Here is a 25,839-nt window from a genome sequence, read left to right as displayed (position 1 = left end):
ATATATATATATATATATATATATATATATATTACAAACCCTGATGTGGTGTCCAATTGCCAAAATCCCGTTTAATGCCTATCCTGAGATATCCAGGTTTTTATGGTGAATGAATTGTGTGTGTAATATTGCTATACAAGGCAGTTAACTGTACAGTACAAAACATTTAAATGAGCAAAAAAATATATAAAACACTATTGTAAAATAATAATCATAGCTGCCTTTTGAATCTCAAACTCAGGGTGCTTGTAGTGGAACATTAGACTCACATGCACATAGCTGCAAGGTAAGTGAACATAAATGATTAAAAACAATTCTACTCATTATGATGTAAGCAATGTGTATTTATGCTGGGTTCTAATGCAAAGATTTAGAAAGAGACGCTCATAAGAAAAAAAAATCAAATCATCAAACATCAAGCGGATCCGTCATATGAAGTGTGCAACACTGGCAAGTGACAATGCAGTGGGATACTGTATTTAGGCCTATTCCTTTCTTCTGCATGCTGTTGGTGTGCAAACACTTTTTTAACCAAATTGATTGCTGCTCCACTTAATGCATATAAAAAATTCCCATGTAGTCCACATCTATGAATATAATGTACCTGCATCTATGGATATAATGCATCTACATCTATTAATATAATGCATCTACATATAACCTGCTACATGGTTAGAATCAGTGTTCCATAAAGTACAATATCTAGTTTGACTTATGTTAGTATTAATAAAATGTAATAGACCCACATGACTGTCTGTCTGTCTGCCTGTCACAATCTACAAGGTGAACACGATAAATGCATTCATTTTTTTTTTTTTTTTTTTTTTAATAATTCACTGCTAGCCTACTATAGAAGTTTCAGATTGCATTTCACTGTAACCTTGCACTTATTATAGGATTATGAGGACTCTCTGTATGTACCTGTACATTTTTTTTAATATGCTTTACCATGACTCTCTGTGCTTTACAATGCCTATACATGCCTTCACTATGCTTTATTACACTTTGCTATGATCTTACTATGGTAAACCATCATATTTGAAACACACTGCTGAAAAAAAAAAACAAAAAAAAAAACATTATCAATTGTATTCCTTTCTGTATTTTAAACTGATTTAACATAGCTTGATTTGTTTCTACAACTCAACCCAACTTTCAGCTTCCAACAATAAAGGTACGTTACAAACAGTTACAATCTTTATCTTTATAAATTGCTGGGTCAAATATTCAAATTTTTGAACAAAAATTGCTAAATATGTAGTAAACAAATAAAAAAACATTACTATCGACATATTTATTGCACATTAGGAGAGACAGTAACATCACTGGAGCAATTAGTATCAAACGTCATTTATTTTAGAGTGCTCCACACTTACAGATTATAAAATTGATGAAAGAAAATTGCTGACTGGTCAATCAGTATTCTGAGCAGTCCCAATATACAGGACCTTAAAATATGAGATAATTTGACTTGGCTCATTTACTATTTTGGGATACTCTTCATTTGGATAGAACATGAACAAGGACAGGTTTAGATCTGGCCTCAATTATATATATATGAATTTTTAATTTACTTTTTTTTATTGCTTAAATGCAGATAAATAAACATAATCCCAACTGATTTCTCTCTTTAACATTTTTCTGTGTAGTTTTTTTTTCTTCACATTTGAGTTATTAATGCAGCAGGCATGCTGAAACATTTGTTGAATGAGAGAAACTATGGTAGTCATGATATTATGTAGATGGAGGAGAACAGATACTGATTTCCTATTGTTCAGGGTCTGCTAAGTATCCACTTTCTAGACATCAGAAAAATTTCCCTTGATTTAAATTTAACACTATCCGAGCATCTTTCTGGCCTTTTTTATAGCTTCCCCACATTGTCTAGATGAAGACATTTTTGAGTCAACATAAACTCATAGATCTTTTTCATAGATTCCTTCTTCAATTTCAGTATCTCTCATATGATATTTATAATGCACATTTTTATTGCCTGCGTGCAGTCCCTTACACTTTTCTCTATTAAATGTCATTTCCCATTTGTCTGCCCAGTTCTGAATGCTGTCTAGATCATTTTGAATGACCTTTGCTGCTGCAACAGTGTTTGCCACTCCTCCTATTTTTGTGTCAAATGTAACAAGTTTGCTTACTATACCAGAATCTAAGTCACTAATGTAGATTAGGAATAGCAGAGGACGTAATGATGAATGAAAAGTAAGCAGCTGAGACACGGGCCCGCCCCCCAGTGCATGAAATGCACTGAGGGAGAACCCGGCCTCTCCAGCCTGCCACGCACCCTGCAGAAACTAAATACGGACCGCTCGGCACTCAGGTAAGGAAAAAAAAACAAATTAAGTGGTAGGAGGAAACTTTAGGGAATCCATGGCTGAGGGTAACCCTTCCTCCAGGCTCTATAGATGGCCGTATCCCTGTTTGGCCTGGCCTGGCCTTGTGTGACTGAGAGGCCAAACAAAAGAAGCAATATGAATGAAAGCCACACAGAGTTTTTATTGCGCTTGGATATGATGTGTTGATTAGTGGGCGGATTCTCCTTATTATTATTATTATTTATTTCTTAGCAGACGCCCTTATCCAGGGCGACTTACAATTGTTACAAGATATCACATTATTTTTACATACAATTACCCATTTATACAGTTGGGTTTCTACTGGAGCAATCTAGGTAAAGTACCTTGCTCAGGGGTACAGCAGCAGTGTCCCCTACCAGGGATTGAACCCACAACCCTCCGGTCAAGAGTCCAGAGCCCTAACCACTACTCCACACTGCTGCCCTAATGCCCTATTTCCTTCCAGAAATACAACGAAGTTTTCCATCTATAAGTATTATCTGGAGCATCTCTATCTCTAGTGTGGGCAGGTAGGATTATGTGAATAAAGATGTTATCCCCATGGTTGTTAAATATAATTTGCACACACTAAAAATGCAAATAATTTAAATTACCAAGCTGCCTTAAGTGCAGCAAGACATTCAAATCTTTAAAACTTTGAAGATGTTAGGATTACCTTTCCAGGTGAACCAGGATATTTACCAAGCTAGGGGTAAAGCATATGGAGTATGGCATAAGAAAAGTAATGTTTTTACCATGTAGTGTACTTGTTACTGTACATACAGTACAGAATACATGAAAGTACATGGTGCTGTGTTTAGCTGAGTGCAGGAGCACAACGGTTATCTTTCCATCCTTATTTGTGGTTAATACAAAATAAACGTTCATGGAGTATCCTCTATTTATATATTAACTAAATGTCAAAAAAGGTTAAACCTTTAGAATTCCACCAAGATCTTGTTATCTGGAGGAAGTTTAAAGTTAGCAATCACACTGAACAGCTGTAGTAGAAGAGTGCCATCTAGTGGTTCTCAGCTATACCACAATTTGAATATAGATATATTTCTTATCCTTGTAAAGCCAAAACATGTTCACAATGGCCCAATCAGAATGCTGGAATGGCTTTGGCATGTCATTTTATGTAAGTGACTCAAGTAGGTGAACTATTATTTGTGATCAGGCTTTAGCCTTCGGTTTTGTCTTCAACCCCACCCTGTCCAGAATCGCTGATAACATCTGCCCTCTCTCATGCAGGACCTTGGCCCTTTCGTTGATGAAGTATTTGGGGATAGGGATCTCAAGGTCTACCTGGAAAATGTCAATAAACACACTGGCATGAGAACAGGTTCTGCAAACAGCATGGGGCTATATAGAGAGCATGATACAACATGGGTTTTTTGTTTTTGTTTTTCTTTTTTAGATAACTGTGCTGCCATCCAGTGGCAAAGTACAAATATTGCAATGAAACTAAAACATAACACATTACCAAAGTAATTCTGAAAGTTTACCACAAAATCATTCTTCCAGCATAGGTTGAATAAGCTAGCCTTTGTTTTTCTTAATGAACATTTACCACCCTGCTAAGTTTTATTGGGAAGCAAAAATAAAACTGCTAATGTTACAAAACTAGCAAGAAATAACTAAGGTGAATGCTGGAGCACCTATTTTAAATTCCTGAGTAGTTTATTTGAAGTCTTGTAACATCAACGTTTTGTACTAATGTTGAACAGACTAGATCCAGTGCAAGTTTACCGGTGTCGCCAACTTGTTCTTGAGCTCCAGCACCACCCTATCACTTCATCCAGCACCTGCTGCAGAATGCTCCTCTTCTGGGGATGCACCATCTGGTCATACCCTGACTCCAGCCTCTGGAAGATCTGGACATTGTGTGCACAGAGAGTGGCCACCCTCTGGAAAAACACCACCCTGTTCTTTTCCAAAAGAGAAGACATCTCTGGCATCTCCTGAGCTAGGCGACTGGTCAGGTCCAAGTGGGCATGAGCCCACATCTTGCTGTAGATGCTAAAAGAGAAAAATACAATTATCACGAAAAAAAAAATGGTGTTCATCTTCCATTGCCAATCAAAATCTTAAAATGGCATTATGATGTTTAAAGTCTGTTGCTTCAATAGTGGGTATTATTATTTCCCCACCAGCATCAGCATTTTAAAATTCAACTCTGCTGGTACAAATTTCAATTCTTTGATTTCTACATTTCGGTGTGATAATTTATCTCTTTTGGCGCCACATGCTCTACACTAAAGTATAAAGCATAAAATTAATCCAATTCCCAATTGGAGCAACAGGACTTACATACATAATCCATACCTTTTAACAGTCTGGCCATAATTAATGCAGTTAAATGAGAAACAGTTATAATAGAAAAAAGTTTTAACGACAAGTGTCTTTGTCAATGTCTTTCCTCTTGTAAACAACCACTCAGAACACTTGCATATGGAAACGATTACACTATTTACCTTACAACAATATAGTGGTTTTATGGTTTTGATAAACCACATCATAAGTAATTGATTTTAAATCTACATTGCTACACAGTATAGATATGTGGAACAAGTGGAACAGATTGTGTTGATGTGTATCTTCATTTGTAGATACGTGAACCAATGTGATGGAGAAAAGGGTTCCAGGGTGTTGTGTCCATGCAAAACCTTACGGACACATGCCCCCCCAACATCATGGTGATAACATGTGTGAAGCTTTCAAAAATCTAATTTCAATTACCTTTCTCATCCTAACTTCATGGTCTATTTAGTGGACCATATTTTAACAACTATGCCACATCTATATCTGCTCCATGAAATCAGTTTGTAAAACTCAATCTTATCTTGTTCCAGTATCAAATTAAGGCTGAAGCTGGTTACATCTGCAGTCTACAATCTACAAACCCACAACCAGGCAATGCCAAAGATCCTGTATGTGGGTAGAGTGTTCATTTGATTTGATTTGATTTTGCTTTTAAACTTCACTGAAACAATCATACAAATGCATGTTACATTAGTGCACTGAATTAGAATATCTACATGTTTCTGCTCCACACTGTATAGTATACGCTAAGGAATTATTACATACATTCAGAAAATCATTAATTCAACACAAACACAATGATTGTGGTGGGCTGGTTTTCAATAATTATATTTATACAGCTACTTACTGCTTAACTAAATTAGTTGTAGTCCCATAACATTTTTAGTTAACCTTGCTGCTTTCCAGTGGTGAACTACAAATATTGCTATGAAAATAAAAACACATAAAACCAAAGGGATTCTGAAATGGTTTACCACAAAATCCTTCTGCCTAAGTTTGTGGAGTCTCACTCTGATCCGATTACTATATTAGTACAGTAGCAATACTGGAAAAGTTTTGGTAGTGACTGAATGGCCCTTGAGGGAATTTCTTGTGAGATATCCCCATGCAGGTTGGGTACATACAGTTGGCATTTTACAACAATTGGAACATTTTACTTAAATAATATCCAGTCAAGCAAAATGTCCATGCAGGTACAATGACACAAAATATTCAACAGCCCCAATCAGACCACCTTCTTACAAAATACATTGTTATAAAAGACTGTTACTCTGCAGCTTTCAATGTGATACCCATCCTGGCAGTTACCATTGATGAAACCTATTTTGTTGGGTCAAGACAAGAAGATTGAGAGTCTAACATTTTGGAGTAAAATTCAAAATGTTAGCAAATTAAAATCCTTTTTCAAATCTTGAATTAAAGTATGTAATTCAGGGAAAATAAGCAAGCTTTAAACACATAATTAAATAAGTACATACATTATATGTCCCATGACTGTACTTAATCCACGCTATTTAAACAGCTTTTAAAAAGCTTCAATTAGTTTGGCTGGTAAAGCAACTCTGCATCACATGTAATTAAAACTCCAGAATAGTATGTGTATTACTAAAACAGTATTCTTAAGTATGTATGCTGTCTAGGGTTGCCACCTTCAAAACTGCAGTACACTGTACAGTTTAACACAATACCACAGATCTCGGTACAAATCAATAATCATGCAGTATTCAGTATTGTGCTCTTGATATTTCTAGCAATCGAACTATCAAACTCGATAACGATTTATGTTCAGTTTTTAAGTAGCCTAAAATGACATGCAAATGATTGCAGTTTTCATTACTATGCATTTAAATGTTATAAACTGTGAGTGAGCTCAGTGAGTTAATATAAATATTTCTGAAAAATCGATTTTACAATTAAATGCGTTACACGTAATAATAATAATAATAATAATAATAATAATAATAATAATAATAACCAAGTTTTCAGAAATATGTACACACTTAAACAGAGATTACACTTAGCGGGTTGGTGATTTCCAGTCCTTACATAAAATATTACTTTACCGTTAATAAAATGCATCATTATTTTACTGAACTTCAATATGAAATCACGGAATCATCATCATTTATAACATATTTAAATGCACAATAATGCAAACTGCATTCATCTACCTGTAAATTTAGGCTTCTTGAAAACTGAACAGAAGTCATTATGCACTAACCTTACATATTGTGGCCTGCAGCACGTCTAGTAGGTGACATAATCACACACGAAGACATGACTCCGATATACGCTCCTTGGAAAGGAGCATTTTGTACAGCGGTATCGGCGCAATAGATTAGTGCAAGAGGTCCCGGGTTCGCGTCCACTCCCCGCTCGTGTGTAGATTGCCTCGCCCTGTGTGATGCGCCTGCCGAGGTCGCTAGTATTACATATATTGTTAATGCTGTGCACATTTTGGCACAACATAGTCCTTAGTCTCTTAAACTTAACCGATTACAATCTACAGATTAGTTACTGACGCTTCATAGAACATACAATTTTACTCTTCTATACTAAATATGTCTACATTGTTTTAATTGCGTTTATTTAACGAAAGATGTTAAATGTTTATATACAAACATATACTGTATATAATTAGTATTAGTACTGTAGTTTGAAACAAACTATTGAAAATATTATTTTCTTAATTGATATGTAAGTTTTCTTAAAAGGAAAAACGAAACTTGGTCAAAGTGTGCTCACTCAGTGGGGATGCACAGTAGGGGTCACAAATTCCACGTATATGTCACTCTATCGTTATCTCTTTCTAATTCCTGTGACTGGAGGTAAGAAGTGTGCTCTGTCGTTGAAAATACATAACATTTTGCTGTGGAAGACACTGTTTTTTCAGTAGCCGCCATGGTTGTTTTGACCTTCAGTATGGTGCCATAGCCTGCTGGGGTCACGTGACTGCAACCCCTCCATTGCATTGTTTACATCACGTGGATATGTTCGTTGTCCCGCATTATTAAAATGCTGGGGACAAAGTGGAATGCACAGGTCAGTACTAAACAGTACATTTATAATAAGATAGTGGAAAATCGTTTACGCAACTAATGTACGTCAAAGAAAATATTAAATGAAGGTTGGTGTTTTGTATGCGTTTTAAAATCGGACATTAGGGTGTCCTACCTTCTTAATTTCTGCCACGCGGACACAGATGCCAATTCCCGGACTGTGGACCTCTTTCTTATTCCGGACAGATGGAAACCCTAATGCTGTCTCAGTTGCTCTTATAATCGTGCCATCACATTTTACAGTAATGTGTCCTTCCTTTACAAACCTGTGAGACATGACCTCTAGTAAATGCTACTAGTCAATAAATTATCCTTTGCATGGATTCAATTAACTTTGTTCCGGGCGCTGTAATAACAAAATAAAGTCAATAAAACATTTTGTCTGTCTTCCTTCCACGTGCGGCATGTACCATTTTGTTTACGTTACTCTAGTCTCCGTGGAAACGGCAGGTCCACGGTAAGCTAAATATTCCAGAGCACCTGTTCTAAATTCAGAACTGTACGTTTTTTCTTTTCTCCAGAAAATACTCTATTCATGCGTTTAGCTATTTGATCAGGCAAAGCAGGGATTACAAAAAAAAAAAAAAAAAAAAAAGAATACTCAATACACCATCACAGCCTTTACTTTACAATCAATGGGATAGCTCAGTTGTATTATAGACTAAAGAATAGTTTCCTCTTCAGATACTACACTACGCTACAAATGATCACTTCTAAACCGAAGGTAGAATTTAAAACTTAGTGCAGTACAGGGTTACCAGATTTCTACAGTGTTTATAGCCCAAAGTTACTTCAAAGCTAGCCCTTCTTTTTTTTTTTTTTTTTTTTTTTTACTGAAACAAAGCTTATTACTATTAACATGTAGCCCTATCCTTTAATGCTGCTACTGTTTCCCAAAGAAGAAAACAGTTCAATCTTTTAAAGTTATGCCACCAATCTAATTAGATGTACACATCAATTAAATCAATTAAACAGCCACATCAATTAAATGCAGCTAACAAATTGCAAAAAAGAGCCAACAGCTTGCCTTTTTTTTTTTTTAAATAAATTTTGCACAGTCCAGCGCAGCTATGAAAAGTTACTGCGGGAGACTGGCTGGCCTGCTAATCGTAATGCAGATGAAAGCTTTCAATACAATCGGGATAATACATAAACATTATTTACAAAATCTTGTTTCTCTCATTACTTGTTAAAAACTGTAACTTTACTGCTATACTACTTGCAAATGTTGTGAAATGGAAATACTGTATAAACTTTGTGGCGTGAAAGCTAGGGCGTCTGCATTGCAAGCTGCATTGGAAGCATGTCTTGGGTTCGATTCCCACACCGGGTTTATATTGCAAACTTTAAAAAAAAAATTAAATGTATTTTATTTATGTGTAACAAACACATTTTTAATGTGAAAATGTTGATATGAATGACACTTTTATCATTGAACATACATACTTTATTATTATTATTTGTTTATTTAGCAGACGTCTTTATTGAAGGTGACTTACAGACACTAGGGTGTATGAACTATGCATCAGCTGCAGAGTCACTTACAACTACGTCTCATCCGAAAGACGGAGCACAAGGAGGTTAAGTGACTTGCTCAGGGTCACACAATGAGTCAGTGGTTGAGGTGGGATGTTAACCGGGTCCTCCTGGTTACAAGCCCTTCTCTTTAACCACTGGACCACACAGCCTCCTTGTACACATAACTTCACACTGTAAAACCACAGAACGTGCAACGTGTTTAAAAACTAAATGGCATATGTGTATAGTAAAATAGAAGTGTTCTATTCCTAAACAGAAGTGTTTAGGAATCACAAGGACTATGATTTCTCAGTGTTATGTCAGTATGGCCAGTCTTCGGGGAGAATTTGTCATGTGCTTAGTGATGTCATTGATGATGTCATATGTGATGTCAAGTGTGAAGGGAAACATACACATAAGGGTGCAGAGTTAAGGTTGCGTCATGCCTACCTTCCTGACCTTTTGGACTTTTGCAACCAAACCTTAATGTTACTTTAATAAAGTTTTTGCCATTGAATTTTCATTGTTTTGCAGTGGGCATACTGGAAAATCAAACAACCACATCTGCCACATAATACAGTGATGATGAACAATTGGGGCAACACTGGCCAGCACCAAGCAAATAGGAACAACTGTAAAAGCGGTGGGGGTCAAGGTTGCCCCAACTGTTTCTACTAACTTGGCTTGTGTTTTTCAGGCACAATAAAAGCGGATTGAACTTGCATGAAAAACACAAGCCAGGTTAGTAGATATTCCTTTGTGCTGCTATTGGGCTATCATGAACAGGCAAATAATAACGGCTACAGCAGTGTGGAGTAGTGGTTAGGGCTCTGGACTCTTGACCGGAGGGTTGTGGGTTCAATCCCCAGTGGGGGACACTGCTGTTGTACCCTTGAGCAAGGTACTTTACCGAGATTGCTCCAGTAAAAACCCAACTGTATAAATGGGTAATTGTATGTAAAAATAATGTGATATCTGTATAATGTGAAATAATGTATAATGTGATATCTTGTAACAATTGTAAGTCGCCCTGGATAAGGACGTCTGCTAAGAAATAAATAATACAGTCAGCACTGCTCAATTACTCGGGGGCGGGGCCGTCCTTGCAGATCAAACTGATTGGCTTTCTGAAGTGCCACTCAGCTCTGTTAGGGGGCGGGCAGGTGTTATGTCATTTTTTGCTTCTCATCAGTTTTTGCTTCTTTTTGTACTGCACATGGTCGCCATTGATTGCAAGTTCTCATGGAAGACTGGAAATTATGGGAGGTGAGGGAAGACCACCATTAAGTGCCCAGTGAAGTATAAAGGGGAAGAGGAGTGGGATGGGGCTGAAGACAGAGAGAGTGTATGTTTTGCCTGGCAGGAGGGGGGCAAAATGTGGTGGGCAATATTAATTGTGGCAACGTTTTGTTAGGTATGGCACCCAGAAAATATCTCCAATAGTGGGATAGCTGTTGCTGTATAGAGACCTGTCCTGGGAAGGTAGTAAGAGAACTTGTTTTACCATGCTTCTGAAAAAAAGAAATTCTCGTCGGTTAACTGAAAAGTGAAGTTTAAGAAAACTTACAATTATTACAGGTTATCACATTATTTTTACATACAATTACCCATTTATACAGTTGGGTTTTTATTGGAGAAATCTAGGTAAAGTACCTTGCTCAAGGGTACAACAGCAATGTCCCCACCTGGGATTGAACCCACCGGTCAAGAGTCCAGGGCCCTAACCACTACTCTATACTGCTGATCTAAATGATATTAAATACACATATTCCTGCAGCAGTAAGAGGTTCAAATTACATCTGCAAGCTGTTAAGAAATGAAAGCATAGTAAAGTGCTACCCCGTTATAAGGCAACCTCATAGTGTGGAAACGGTTATAACACGGTAAGGTCATGGCTCCCATTTCTCCCATAATGCAATTTGACTCGCAAACATTGGGTGAATGCTCCAGATACTTTACGTGATCCTGGTGATGTTAGTGTGACCGTAACAAGATTGGGGGAGTGTATAACACTGGCAATCGCACCACGAACCAACACTTTGTTAATCCAGCCACCACACCGAGACCCACATGGAATAACAGAAGCAACAGACAGGCAAGTAAGTATCTTCACATATTTGTTATTAAAATGCGCACAATTTAATTCTGACAATTTGGTTCCCCCCCGTATCCCCAGAGCTCTACCCTATGTATCCTCCCTACACAGATCACTTATATCTAAAACAATTCCTATTTAAAAAAACACAAGTGTATCTGCCATTTAAAACAAAAAAAGTTCCTCTGGATTTTAAAAGCTACTTCTAAAAGCTGTAGCACCCGATAGCCGTCATCTCTTTTTTTCATTGTCATTTATTTATTTTAGTGCCTAAGGATACAGGAAGTGGAAGAGCTGTCGGTGCCGCCAAACACAGCTGTCCTTAAAAGGTACCATCAGATGTTCCTGTCAGGACACTGCACTCTGATTGGTTATCACATTATTGTTAATAAAACAATGAATAATCCTCTCCCAACACCCAAACCTAACGTCAGTAACCTATAACACAGCCAATACACATCTAAAGTGGTTCATGTTTGGCAATGAATAAGCATTTTTGTTACTTTAAAAAAAAAAAAAAAAAAAAAAAAAAAAGGGACCGGAGTGCTGACTTCCTCAGTTGTCCTGACAGGAACATTTCATGCCTAAAGCCAACTGTACTCTTCTTAGCATATGAGCAAAGTATGGTTGATCTGTACTGCCTGTAATATTGTCATGAATCTGCTGTGTGCGGGCTGGTGTTTAGTGTTTAAACCTATCAGCATCAAGCATTGTCCTGCAATAGAGTGTTTACTTTACGAAAGTTTCATAGCAGCTGGTTTCCCTGTGATAATTGAGCTCAGTAATATCTGATGGAAAACGTGAAACTGTAGCATCCAGCACTACATTTAAAACAAAGCCAAGCAAGGAATATTTTAACTGTTAACATTCATATGTCAATATATATGTCAATAAACAAGCCATATTATTACATGTTGTACATGTTATTGTTTGGGTTTGTTTCGCACTTCCTTTAATAAGCTGCATGTTGGAATTATAGGTACAGTACAGCATTGTGCAGATGTGCCACTGGAACGGGTTCTGCCATTTTGTGCTACTTGTGTTTGTACTTCACAGATGCTCAGTTAGGAAATATTCTATTGTGACAGGATGGCGCAAGTGATGAGGCCCAGAGACAGGCTGCAGTTCAAACAAAATACTTTTTTTAAAATAAAATACACAAAATAAACAGGCACAAGGGCCAAACAAAAGGTTTTTAAACACAAACAATAAACACAAAGCAAAAACTTACAGAAATAAGGCTTCCAGACTGAGCTTTGCCTTCACTGGATTACTGGATTGCAAAATTAACAAAAACAACACACAATACCCACTTGCTTCCTCAGCTACCTATTGCTTCTGAGGAGCTGAGGCCTCCTTTTGTGTCAGGTGGCTGGGTGCTAATTGATTGTTAATTATTCCCACCTGACACAATAAACCTGGGCAGGGAGGAGAATTTAACCCCATCCCTGCCAATATTTACAAGGGCAGAGCCCTGCTCAGCCACATCTATATTTAAAAAATAATAATAATAATAATAAAGTCATTTTCTCAAATTATTATTTGTATTATTTGTTGGCGCCCTTATCCAGGGCGACTTAGTTGTTACAAAGTATCACATTACAAAGTATCATATTACAAAATATCACATTACAGATAATAGCAGTTATAAAATACAATGAAATCAGTAGTAAGAGCAAATTTAAATTAGAGAAAATAAAAAAATACAGTAAATAAATTGCGTTTGAGAGCGATTACGACTAAGAGCAGTTAAACTTAAAAATATTTGGTTATGAATAAAATTCCATTAAGTGAGAGTAATAAGTACAATAAATGGATAAGAACGATTTCAAATAAGAGCAAGTCCAAAGAAAATTAGATATGGTTACCTTTAAGAGTACAATCAAGTACGAGATGCAGAAAATGTAATTATGATTGAGGGCAGTAGTAGAATACAGCAAAGTGTGGAGCAGTTAAGTGCAAGTACAAGATGATGCAGGTACTGATATAGTTGGGTGCCATGTAGTCCAGTACAGTCGAGGGTTTTCAAATTCCCTAATTCTTTCTTTTGTTGCCCCCCCTTTACAGTTTGTACAGTCCAGAATTTGAGCTTTATTGGAATTTGGACACTCAGTAGTATTGTTTTAAGAATGAGCTAGAGTGCCCCTAGAACAATGTCTGTAGCATTGGTATGTATCTCAAACAACCACTGGGTGTCAATCTTGCAACATCAACGAGTTGTTTCGGACCATCTGCATTTACATTTCTTTCTCATTCAGTATAGCTGCAATGTAAATAACATTATGTGGAACCTGAGGCTATAATGCTGTTGTTCACACTTTGAAAAAATGCTTGTAGGTGTCTTGAACTTGGCCAAGAATAAACAAAGAAAGCATCTGTCTCTTTTTTTTTTAAGTAGAGGTTTTCTTACATTGATATACTCTTTTAGAGGACAGACCTAAAGAGATATTTTGAATACATTTGAAAACCTGATCATGCCCTGTAGCTGTTTTTGATTCGCTATTAAACATGAGCCCCATGGTCCTTATTGGAGAATTGTGTCAATAAGGTGTTCCTTATATACATACAGCTTGCTTGTTTTCAGCATTCACACACTCATAAAGGCAGTTTAGAGCAGATGCTCAGATACTATATACAGAGTAAATTGAGTTCACTTTACATGCCAGTCCTTTGAAACTTTTCCTTTGAAAGGTTTCATGATATTTTAATGATGAATCCAGTATTACAGTATTTTGGTAAAAAAATATACTACAGAAATGCTAAATATATATTTATTTTTTAATTTTGAGCTGTGACCTGGCAAAGGTCAACCTAAAGTGAAAAAGTGACCGTGACCAGAAAAATCATCCTGGGCTCAACTTAGACACTACCATCATGTGTAGCACATCGTTCGACTCGTAATGAATAGGGCTTTTGAGAAAAAAATACCAGGAGTACCTAAGTCACTTTTGGCAAGTTGCCAGATGAGGGGTAAGTGACGAGTTTTATTTGAACTTCTGCCCAACCCTTTACCCTGCAGGGGAAGTGGGTCCTAATATGTTAATATTGCTGTAAGAACCTTAGGAACCAGTCTTCCACATTTTGTGAAACACTTTTGGTTTCAAGTCCCCCCACTGGTCTGACATTTGAATTTTTGGTATTTCAACCAAGTTTAGGCCAAAATAACTCACATGGGGGGCGCTCCTAAAAATCACCCAAAGATATTTTTGGATAGATGTTGATGAGATGTGCAAGAATCATGCAAAACATTTTGGTATCCGCAGATTTTGGATTTTTGGCAGATTTTTGAAGTTGCATTTGTCATGCATTCAGGCATTGCTTATGGCCACTTTTGTGAGGAAAGTACCACATAGTCCTAACTGAACTGGCATTATTCTTCAATTTTGCATTATCTGGGGTTAGATTTAGAGTAAAAAGTGACAGGGTGTGCTTCCAGTGGCATTAGCTTGGAGCTGAGGGGTTATGAACTTGCGTGTGGAACTTAGATTTTTTTGTTACTGTGACACATTTGGAACTACCAAAACCTAAATTAGTTGTGTTTTAAAAACTACAAACTGATAGAAAACACAAAAATAGATTACCATTCAAACGAGGTGCACAAACCACATGATGGTAGCGCCTAAGTTAAGCCCAGGATGGATTTTCTGGTTAGGGTCACTTTTTCACTTTAGGTTGGCCTTTGCCAGGTCACAACTCGAAGGGGAAAAACCCCCCCAAAAAAACCCCCAAAAAAGATTAGCATTCCTGAACTCAGCAGGCTCAAACCCCGCCAGGTGAATTTTTCTACCAAAATCTGAGTTAGTTGGGCAATGGCTCTGGTTGAGTTGGTATGGAATGACCCTATAATGAAATAGCGTTCCAGCTCGGAAAAAAAAAAAAAAAAAAAAAAAAAAATGGACAACTCCATCCCTCTTAAAAAGCACTTGTTGACCCAGCTTTCCTCTAATTATCTTTCCACTCGCAGCAAACTGCATCCTCAGCAAGGGAAACAACAAGGTCTTCTGACTACTCATTAATTCCTGCCTGCAGACAGAGCCTTCTCCAAGTGTCAGTGATGATACATGCAAGGGAAAACTTTAAAAATATATATATATATATTTCTACAGATCACAGTCAGTTTGCAGGGGGTTGGGCAGAAAAACAGAAACATCACCAGCCATAACACTGTCAATATAATGTAGGATCCCAATAGGCAGACTGCCTATTGTGATCCTACAGTTAATACCTGTAATTCCTTAACGAGTAAGTAGCTTAAAATGTAATTTTAATTGCTTTTTTTACATTTCCATTGTATTGTATGATTTTCACAATCATTCTGAGCTGCTTTGAACTTGTCTTGGGAATCTGAATTCCTTGGATTGAACAAACGTCCAATTCCATTTGAATCGTGTGACAGTGAACTTTCAACTCTGCTGTGAGGGATATGAAGCAGCTGCCAACCAAACACCTATGCAACCTCAAAGTAATATATTACATTTGGGGAGTTGTGTGTGGCTTCCCTCCATCTTATAACATATATTACAAACGATTCCGGCAGTGTAGATTTAGTGGTGAACAAACACACAGCTTTGTTTCATTCCCATATCTCCTGCTTACTTTGTGTTTAGGAATTTAGGTGTTCAGGAATTTTCCTACAGACCACTTTAGAGTTATATATATACATATATATACTACAAACTGTAAAGTCATTATAGCTAATGAAACAGTATAACACTAACATGCCATGATTGTAAATTCTAAAAAGCTGATGATGAACAGTATGTACAGAACAGTGTAAACATATTGTGAGCCAGCTCACAGATTCACCAGCAGGAGGCGTTCATGGCAGGCTAGGAACAAGCCCACAGGTGTGGCAGATAATACAATGATAGACCTGTGGTCAGCATACTTGCCTGCCATGACGTCCAGGAGTTAACATGTAAACAGGCTGCAGGTGTGGTTAGGTAGGGGACCAAGGATGTATCTTGGTTGATTCCCCGTTAGCATAAATTGCCCGCACCTGTAGCCTGTAACCGTCCCATTACCAGATGATGCAGCACCCTTTAAAAGAAAGCCTTCACAGCAAGTCAAGTTGGCTTCTAACCAGGGAGCAGCGTGAGGTTATCCACAACCTAGACGGACCGTCAATATAAAACAGAAGCTAAAAGAACTGCCTTTGCAATTAACACTTTCTTTCCTTTCGCTGTTGGAAGGGAATACAGCAACGGGGAAATAGATGCCGCTGGTTTTTACAAGCTGGAGACAAACTGAAGCCAACAACCAGCCTGGTAAAACCCTGGAACCAAGTAATCTAACTGGATGTGGGGAACTGTCCAGTTAGTTTACATTTTGGTTGTTTTTTTTTTGGTTATACAAATCCTGTTTGAACTGTTTATTTTCTTTACCTTGCATCTCACAACTAGGATGGTATTTTCTGTTGTGAAGTAAGCAAGCAAGTTTATTTGTTGTGTTTTTGTGAAGTTTAATAAACCAACTTGGATTGGAAACTATTGTCTGCCTGGTCTGTGTGCACCCACACACTCACAATATATATATATATATATATATATATATATCCCCCCAACATCTAACTGTCTCAGTAAATTATTATTATTATTATTATTTATTTGTTAGCAGATGCCCTTATCCAGGGCAACTTACAATTGTTACAAGATATCACATTATTTTTACATACAATTACATTATTTTTTACATACAATTACCCAGTTATACAGTTGGTTTTTTATTGGAGCAATCTAGGTAAAGTACCTTGCTCAAGGGTACAGCAGCAGTGTCCCCCTGGGATTGAACCCACGACCTGCCGGTCAAGAGTCCAGAGCACTAACCCTGGTGTTAAATAATGTTAATACCAAGTATTATCTCAATTGGATTTCCAGATTTATGGAAAAATCTCTAGTATGACAAGTCCAAGTGCAACCCATGTTTTTCAGCCCCTGCACTTTGATTAAGAAGTAGTTCATTATATACCATTACAATGTATAGAATAAATTGATAATCTGAAGAGTCTGATGTGATTGTAAAGTCTAACAAAGGGCCTGGTTTGCCAATTACTTTAAACAAAGTAATTTCACTGATACTTCTTTCTCTAAAAGAAAGCAAAAAAATGTAAGCAACATATGTTCTAGTTAAATGGTTTAATATTGGAGCTAGTTTGGAGTTTAACTGGAGAATCAGGACCAACTACAGAATCTGACTTGGCAAACATTTGTACTAAAGATCAACATGCAAACATTCATCCACCCATCATGTTAATCCCCTCTTTTTGACTGATGTTATCAATCTACTGAACTCTTGAGGCAAGATTTATATTTCTACAGCTTCACATGTTTTACAGCTTTACGGCTAAAATAGGATTAATGGAAAAACCTAGCTGTGTTGCAATGATTTCATTTTGTTTTAGTTAAAAATAGATGCAGGATAAAGACAGCATGTGGCAAGCTCGATAGCAATGGCATGAAATGAAAACAGTCAAATAATAAAAAGATTGCTTTGAATCAAGTTGGCGAGAGTTTTTTGTACAGTAACCTGATATATTATAAGAGCGGGGGCAGTTTGGTTTTCAAAGCTACAGAAGCATATACAAATATTGATATAAAAGGCTTCTTAGTAGCTGCCTGTGGTGTATTTAAATATCATCTATCTACTTTGATGGATGCATGTTTTTTAGAGACTCCAAGGCACACCATTTCAATGATCTCTACCATTTAATATGAGAACAGCGAGAAGGCTTTTTTTTTTTTTTTTTTTTACTTCAGAGATAGTCTCTTTTGAAAATATGATTAAAGTGTTATGGGTCTGACTGTAATCATATTTCATACAGTAGGCCTGGCTGTCTTGTCATGAAAGGAATTGCAAACGGAAGCCATTTCATGCAAAACAGGAGAGACCCCATCCCTTTTCAGTGGCCTTCTTTTTAGGTTACTTGAAAGATGCTTTCTTTGAATTGTAACAAAATGAAGAAAATTAAAGAAACAAGAAGAGAAAAGGGGTACCTTGGCAAGGGAAATGTGGGTTTAATAAAATTGAGCCACACGCTTCTAAGGAATATAATATTGTGAGGGGCTAGAAAGTAACAGAGCCATTAAAGTTCAAAGGAAAGATTCCTATTTATTAACATCATTTACAATCTGACCAATAAGCTGGCCCCATTTTTGACCCAAGCAGGTTCTACATGTTTTAAAAGAGTAAGTAGCTTCACATTTTAGTTTTCCCCTGTTGGGAATGAAATCCCCTGTGATGGGGATATAGTGGAGATGGTTGTACATACATATGTCACACTTTATTATTTAGCATTAATGATTGAGAATGTCAGCTATGGCAGGGTGTGCCTGTCCATCCAACCATCCAGCCGTGTACCACACTTACATGTACAGGAAGTGGACAACAAAATGGAAACACCTGGGTAAATGAGGGACACCAAGTATATTGAAAGCAAGAGCTTCCACACAGGTGTGGCTCATGCGTTAATGAAGCAAATAACATCCCAGCATGCTTAGGGTCATATATAAAAATGCTGGACAGGCCTGGTTGCCTATAATTATGGCTAGCATGGCTGCAAGAGGAGACCTCAGTGACTTTGAAAGAGGGGTGATTGTTGGGGCGCGTTTGGCAGGAGCTTCAGTGACCAAGACAGCTCAACTTGCTGATGTTTTACGAGAACTCCACAGTGGCCCAATGCCCTATTAAGTGACTTTACATTGGTGTTTCCATTTTTTTATCCACTACCTGTATCTGGAGAACTGCTTATAGAATTGTCATGAAACATGGTATTAACATCATTAGGCTCAAGGTGTTACAGAACACGTTATTATACCTTTACTGTGCCCCGGGCATATTGCCAACTCTTCAAATCTTTTGGTTGTGGTATGAATTGTGAAATAACATTCAACATAAGGTGCTTATACTATCCATTGGAAAGGGTGGTTATTGTAAGCACTTAGGAGAAAGAAAGTTTCCTAAACTCAACGTTTAATGTAATCTGGGGGTATATGGAGTCTGTCCGACTGTCTGTATGTCAAATTTACATACAGTAGATATACAGTAGGTCATTGTTATCAGCTTTTTTATGTTACTGGTGACTCAGTTTTTTTATTTACAGCCGTAGTGAGGGATGAATGACACTGATCTGCTTGTAAGTTTTGTATTGTAATATTATGCTGTTGACACTCAGAAGAAGGACAGTGTAGCGTTGTAGTTGATGTTTAATAGAGAACTAGACAAGGCTGTTTGGTCCTTGAAACATTTTGCTGGTTTATTTAAATCAGATCTGTACACATAACTGAACAACAAAAACAGTCACCATATTCTGTCTGACTCCCTGCTCTCCCCAGACTTAACTAAATAAGCCCTGCATCAATCACACAGGCAAACATCGCTGAACCAATACCCCTAACATTTCTAATAACAATTCTTACAACAGTAAGGCACTATGGGGAAAAAAAGTTGTGGCTACGTATCACTATATATATATAAAAATAAATGTTCAAAAATATATACAGGATACTTAAAACTAAATCTATTTTTTATAACAGGTTACAAGACCTTTTAAAAACTCAACATTAAAAACGAAAAAAAGTGTCTGTAGTTCTGGCCCTTTTAAATAGGCAAATGAAAATGTATATACCTAAGCTATTCTGCAGGGTCCAACTGAGAGTGCTGTTTGAATTGCGCATTACAGTGTGATAAAAATGTTGCTCTAAATTGCTTAAATAAAGGATAATAAGATCTCAAACAAACTTTTCTGTGTTTATTCATTTCCCACTTATAATCGGAAGAGGGTTGAATTGATTATTCCTTCTTAAACAGAGTATATCAGAGTTTGCCGATAACTATGAATTTAAACATAAGCTGATCAATTTAAACTAATAGTACTATGCAACCTCAGAAATAGCCACAGTGAACAACAAAATTATAGAGCAGATCCCTTGGCCCCGTGACTATCAATTTTGCCCAGCAGCTTATAGTTCTGTTTAAAACTAACAAACAGTGGAGCATTAGAGCCTAGCCAGCACTCATAAAGATGTGGCCAATTTAATTTACTAAATTGTCTCTTAACAAACTATAACATCCTAGGATTAATGGGTTTATGTTGCTAATTACCTGCAGATGAAAGCAATCTCAACATGTGAGCATAATCATTATAATATACACTGCCTGGCAACTTTATTAGGGCCTGTTTATCCAAGTGGATCTGTGTGACGGGGTACTCCCTGCCCCTGGGCGTATTTCATGTTTTGTGTTATTTTGCATGTGTTGTATTATTATTAGTAGTAGTAGTAGTAGTCCTATTTATTGCCCAGAGGGCGGACTACACCGACTGCCCAGTGGCAGCCGGTGCACCGGCCGCCCAAAGGCGGCCGGAGAAAAAATTCAGTTTAGCACCTCTATAAAGGGGTGCTAACAAGACTGGGCAATAACTAACAAACAGAAAAACCGGTCAAAAAAGGACTGTAAATTAAATCTTTATAACAAAAGGGGAGGTGGTACAGAGCACGCCCCCCAGAGCCCACTGGTCGACAAAAGTGTCCATGTCGCCAGCAGACTCCGCGTGGGCGTGCTCTAACTGAACCCGGGATCGGACAAGGGCCCTGAACATGGCCCCACAATCAAAGAGACCCTCCCCGATCATCTTACGCTTCCTGGTCTTGTAAATTGCCAGTTTAGCAAGAGCCAGGAGCAGATTCACGAGGAGGTCCCTCTTCTTGGTGGAGCCATGAACAGGGTGCCCGAAAATGAGGAGGGTTGGGGAGAAATGCAGCCAGAACTGCAGCAACAGATTCCTCAGCAGCAGGAAAAACGGCTGCAGCCTGGCGCAAAGAAAATAAATATGTGCTACCGACTCGGACTGACCGCAGAAAGGGCATGCGGCGTCCGAGTCGGTAAAGTGACGCAGGATCTCTCCTGACGCGAGCGCTCCGTGCAGGACCCTCCACCCCAAGTCCCCAGCTCCCCTGGAGACCAGCGGGGAGTACAGGGCCTCCCACTGGGGACCGACGCCCTCCGGTGGTCGGAGGGTCTCCCGCCAAGCGGTGTCTCGGCGGGAGACGAGGGCGAGGAAGTGGAGGGTGTGGAGCGTCATCGCGTACAGGGTCCTCCTCGACGCCGATCGGAGGGGCGTCGAGGAGAAACGCGAGATCCTGCTCAGGTTGTTCTCGAGGGGAGGCCGAGGGGGGGCTCGGGCCTTGGGTTCGATCAGCAGGACCGGAGAGCCGGGGGCAGGGGGGGGGATGGAAGATGGCTCCCCGGTCCTGAGAACTCCCTCGAGATACCTGACAGAGTCTGGGTGCAACGCTGCTTTGCACTCCCGGATCGCGCGGCCGGCCGTCCTGACGGTCGCCCGAGCCGCCCTGGCGACGAGCGACTCGGGCGTCAGCCACTCGGACCGCTCGCGATCCAGGAGATCCCAGACTCTGGTCACCTTGGCCGAGATCAGCGCGCGCCGCACCGAGGGGGACTCCAACGCCTGCGCACCCAGGTGGGGGTTGTGCAGCAGGGGCTCCAGCAGGAGTTCCTCGCCCTCGGTCGGAACGGCGTCTCGGCCGACAGAAAACATGCTCCGGGTCCTGAGCAGGTCCTGGTAAAAGACCGGCAGCTCGGGGAGACGGATTCCCCGGAGGTCGATCCAGAACAGCTGCCGGTCGTAGCCCAGGTCGTGCAGCCGGCGTAACAAAAGCGACGCCAGCGTGCACCACTGCGGGGCCGGGTCTGCGTACAGGAATCTCTGCAGCGTCTGGAGGCGGAAGGTGTGCACCTGGCTCTTGATGCACACCAACCCTTGCCCTCCCTCGGCCAGAGGGAGGCTCAGAACCGCCGCAGAGACCCAGTGCTTTCCGGCCCAGAAGAAGTCCGTCAGCTTCCTCTGGACCCTGGACACAAACTCAGGGGGCGGGCTCAGGACGGTGAGTCGATGCCACAGCATCGACGCCACCAGTTGGTTAATCACTAAAGCCCGTCCCCTGAAGGAAAGCAGTCTCAGCAGACCCGACCACGACCTCAGCCGAGCAGCCACCTTGTCCTCCAACTCCACCCAGTTGGCTGCGACCGAGGTCTCCGCGGGGCTCAGGTGGACTCCCAGATATTTAAAACTGTCCGCGCTCCACTTGAACTGCTGGAGCGCGACAGGGAGGGAGTCCACCCGCCAGGGACCCACCAGTAACCCGGAGCACTTGTCCCAGTTGATCCTGGCAGAGGAAGCGGCAGAGTAGACGCTCTGGCAGCTCCGCATCCTCTCCAGGTCAACCGGGTCGGAGGCCACCAGGAGCACGTCGTCGGCGTAGGCCGACAGGGCCACCCTCGTGTCCGGCGCGCCGAGCGCCAACCCCGTGAGCCTCCTGCGAAGGAGGCAGAGGAAGGGCTCGATGCACAGCGCGTACAGTTGTCCGGACAGAGGGCAGCCCTGACGCACTCCTCTCCTGAACGCGAGGGGCGCGGTCAGGGACCAGTTAACCTTTACGAGGCACTCGGCAGAGGCGTACAGCATCCGGAACAGGCCGACAAAGCGCGGCCCGAATCCGAATGCTCGCAGGGTTCCGAAGAGATACTCGTGATCCACCCGGTCGAACGCCTTCTCCTGATCCAGCGACAGGAAGGCGACCGACCGACCAGTCCTCCTGCAGTAGTGCAGGAGGTCCCGAACCAGAAAGATGTTATCGAAAATCGTCCGGTTCGGGACCGTGTAGGACTGGTCGGGGTGGATCACGTCTGCCAGCACGGACTTGAGCCTCAGGGAGGCGGCCTTGGCCACGATTTTATAGTCCGTGCATAGCAGCGAGACCGGGCGCCAGTTCTTTAGGCAGCGGAGATCCCCCTTCTTGGGCAGGAGCGTTAACACCGCCTGCCTCATCGAAAGGGGCATCTCCCCGGTCTCGTAGGCTTCCGCCAGGACCCGCGCAAAGGCGGGCCCCAGCAAGTCCCAAAACTTCTTGTAGAACTCCACGGTCAGCCCGTCGATGCCCGGCGATTTGTTATAGGGCATCTGACTGAGGGCGTCGGAGAGCTCGGCCAGGGTCAGCTGGCCCTCGAACTCGTCCCGGACGCCCTCGCCGACCGTGGGAAGCCCATCCCACAGAACCCTGCACGCGTCGGAGTCGACGGGATCCGGAGAGAAGAGGGCCGAGTAGAAGGCCCTGGCCCTCTCGTTCACGCTCTCCGGATCCGTCAGAAGGGAGCCGTCGTCCGCCAGGAGGCAGGTGATGTTTTTACGATCTCCCTTCTTTTTCTCCAACGCGTAGAAGAAGTGTGTGCCGCGGTCCATCTCCCGGAGGAACTGGACGCGCGAGCGCACAAACGCCCCCCGGGACCGCTGGAGCTGCAGGTCCCGCAGGGTGCACTTCTTCTCCTCGTACGCGCTCTGCTCGAGCTGGTCCCCGCGAGCCAGGCGGCTCTCCAGATCGAGCAGCTCCCTTTCCAGCCGCTCGATCCGCGAGTCCCTCCGCCTGCTCGCGCCCCTCGTGTACTCCTGACAGAGGACCTTGATCTGCGCTTTCCCCACGTCCCACCACTGACGCCAGGTGGGGAAGCGAGATCGCCTGCCGTGCCAGACCGTCCAAAAGTCCCGGAAAGACCGCTCAAAGCGCTCGTCCTCCAACAGGCTGTTGTTGAAGTGCCAGTAGGCTGAGGAATGCCTAGCTGGCACCACGGCCACCGTCACGGCCACCAGGTTGTGGTCCGTGAACGGCGCCGGCCTGATGTCGGAGGCGCGAACGCAATGAGCGTGGTTCTGCGACACGTAGAACCTGTCAATCCGGGACTGAGACACCCGCCCCTCCCTCACCCTGGTGAAGGTGAAGGCCGAGGCGTCCGGGTGTTGCCACCGCCAGATGTCGACCAGAGAGAGCCGAGCGATCAGCTCTCTCAGGGCGGCCGACGAGAGCGGGTAGGGCTCGCGCCCCACCCGGTCCGCGGCCTCGAGGGTGCAGTTGAAGTCACCCCCGAGGACCACGAGCTCGTCGGCGCCGATGGTGTTCAGGTGGTTCGACATCCGGCGGAAAAACTGGACCCTCGCCGGACCCGTGGACGGAGCGTACGCGTTCACCAGGTGAACGGTAACGTCCCCGTCCAGGATCCGGTGGTGCAACAGACGGCCCGGCACGACATTGACCACATCGAGCACCGTAGGAACAAAGGACCCGGAGAAGAGCGTCGCCACCCCACAAGATGACTCGGTGAGGTGGCTGAACGACACTCTCCCCCCCCACTCCAGCAGCCAGTTGGCCTCGGCCTGCGGGGTGGAGTGGGTTTCCTGCAGGAAGCACACAGAGTAACCCCCTTTTTTCAGGAAGGAGATTACCTGGGCCCTGCGGAAATGGTCCTTGCATCCGTTGACGTTCACGGTCCCGATGCGATACATGGTCCTCTGTCAGGTTTAGTTGGTGACACTCACGGGAGATCCTGAGATCTCCCGAAGTTCACCAACTGGTCGTGAAACTTTCGGGCACGTATGTGCACGTACGTGCCCGAAGTTTTGCTGGCGTGGCTGGCCCTGAGGAAGGATCTCACAGAGTTTAGGATCCTCTGGAAATCCCCCCACTTGTCCAGGGCCAGCTGGACCTTGTCCCTGCGGTGGATGGTGGCCTCCAAGAAATCCAGGAGCTCCGCCGCAGGGATGTCCGGAGAAGGGGCGGACAGACTCTCCGAGCCCACGTTACATGTGGACTCTGAGTCCTCCTCCCTCTCCTCCGGTTCTCCATCGCCCCCCTCGCGATGGAGAAGCACAACGCACTCACGTTGGTGAGTGAGTGCGTTGCGTTTTATTTTCAATTTCACCGTCTCTCCGCGCGCCCCCCCCCCAGGGGACGCGGCAGGATAGTCCGGCGGAGGGACCCTCACGGGAACCGTCTGCACCCTCGATTTAGGGGGCGCAGACGGGCGCTCGGCGTACGCCGCCGAGCCGGATGGTCTCGTTCCCGATCTGAGTCCCTCTTTCGAGGGCCGAGGCACGGTCTCAGGCCCGTCCTTGGCCCTCGGAGGAAGGGGATCCACCCTCTCGGGCCCTTCCCCTCCCTCCCCTAGAGAAAGGGGATACACCCTTTCGGGTCCTTCCCCTTCCTCCGCATCAGTCACCGGTTGTTGTTTCAGGGGCTCCTCCCGCGCCCCCTCGGTGACTGGAACCGGTCCCTCGATGCTGGGTCGGGGACCGGTTTCTTGGCCCCGTTGCACTTCGGGGAGGGGATCTACCGCGAGGGCACCACCTTCTGCCCTCTCTGGTTCTTCCCCTCCCTTCCGCGCTCCGGAGACCAATGTAAACGCGGGCTCCGCAGAGGCCGCCGCTGCCTCAGGGGGTGTTTCCTCATCCCCCTCCGCGGCAGCACGAGGGCCGAAACCCCCGTCGCCGCAGGAGAGGGAATTCTGAGGCAGCTCGTGTTGTGTTTGGGGGGGCTCAGCTCCCCCCTCCGACCCCTCGGCGGGGGTCGCTTGCATGGGCTCCGCGTTGTCTGCGGAGCCCACGCTTGCCTCGGGAGCTGAATCCGCCTCCTCCACGGAGGCGGGAGCCAGA

General features: G+C 42.4%; 1 long non-coding RNA gene across 2 annotated transcripts; it reads right to left on the bottom strand.

Moving 5' to 3' along the window:
* Positions 1 to 1,320: 1,320 nt before the first annotated feature.
* Positions 1,321 to 8,055, bottom strand: LOC131736960 (uncharacterized). Of its 2 annotated transcripts, none has more exons than XR_009328549.1 (3): positions 7,848 to 8,055; positions 4,101 to 4,370; positions 1,321 to 3,656 (listed from the first exon to the last, which is right to left on the bottom strand). It is a non-coding gene; the product is annotated as an uncharacterized LOC131736960 (long non-coding RNA). The 2 variants fall into 2 exon arrangements; XR_009328550.1 differs by lacking the exon at positions 7,848 to 8,055 and adding an exon at positions 6,895 to 7,206.
* Between the last annotated feature and the right edge of the window lie 17,784 nt (positions 8,056 to 25,839).

This window comes from Acipenser ruthenus, chromosome 4 (assembly GCF_902713425.1).
Source record: "Acipenser ruthenus chromosome 4, fAciRut3.2 maternal haplotype, whole genome shotgun sequence".
In the NCBI taxonomy this organism is placed as follows: domain Eukaryota; kingdom Metazoa; phylum Chordata; class Actinopteri; order Acipenseriformes; family Acipenseridae; genus Acipenser; species Acipenser ruthenus.
The sequence above is the reverse complement of the archived record's forward strand: the minus strand, read 5'-3'. Positions and strand labels throughout refer to the sequence as shown.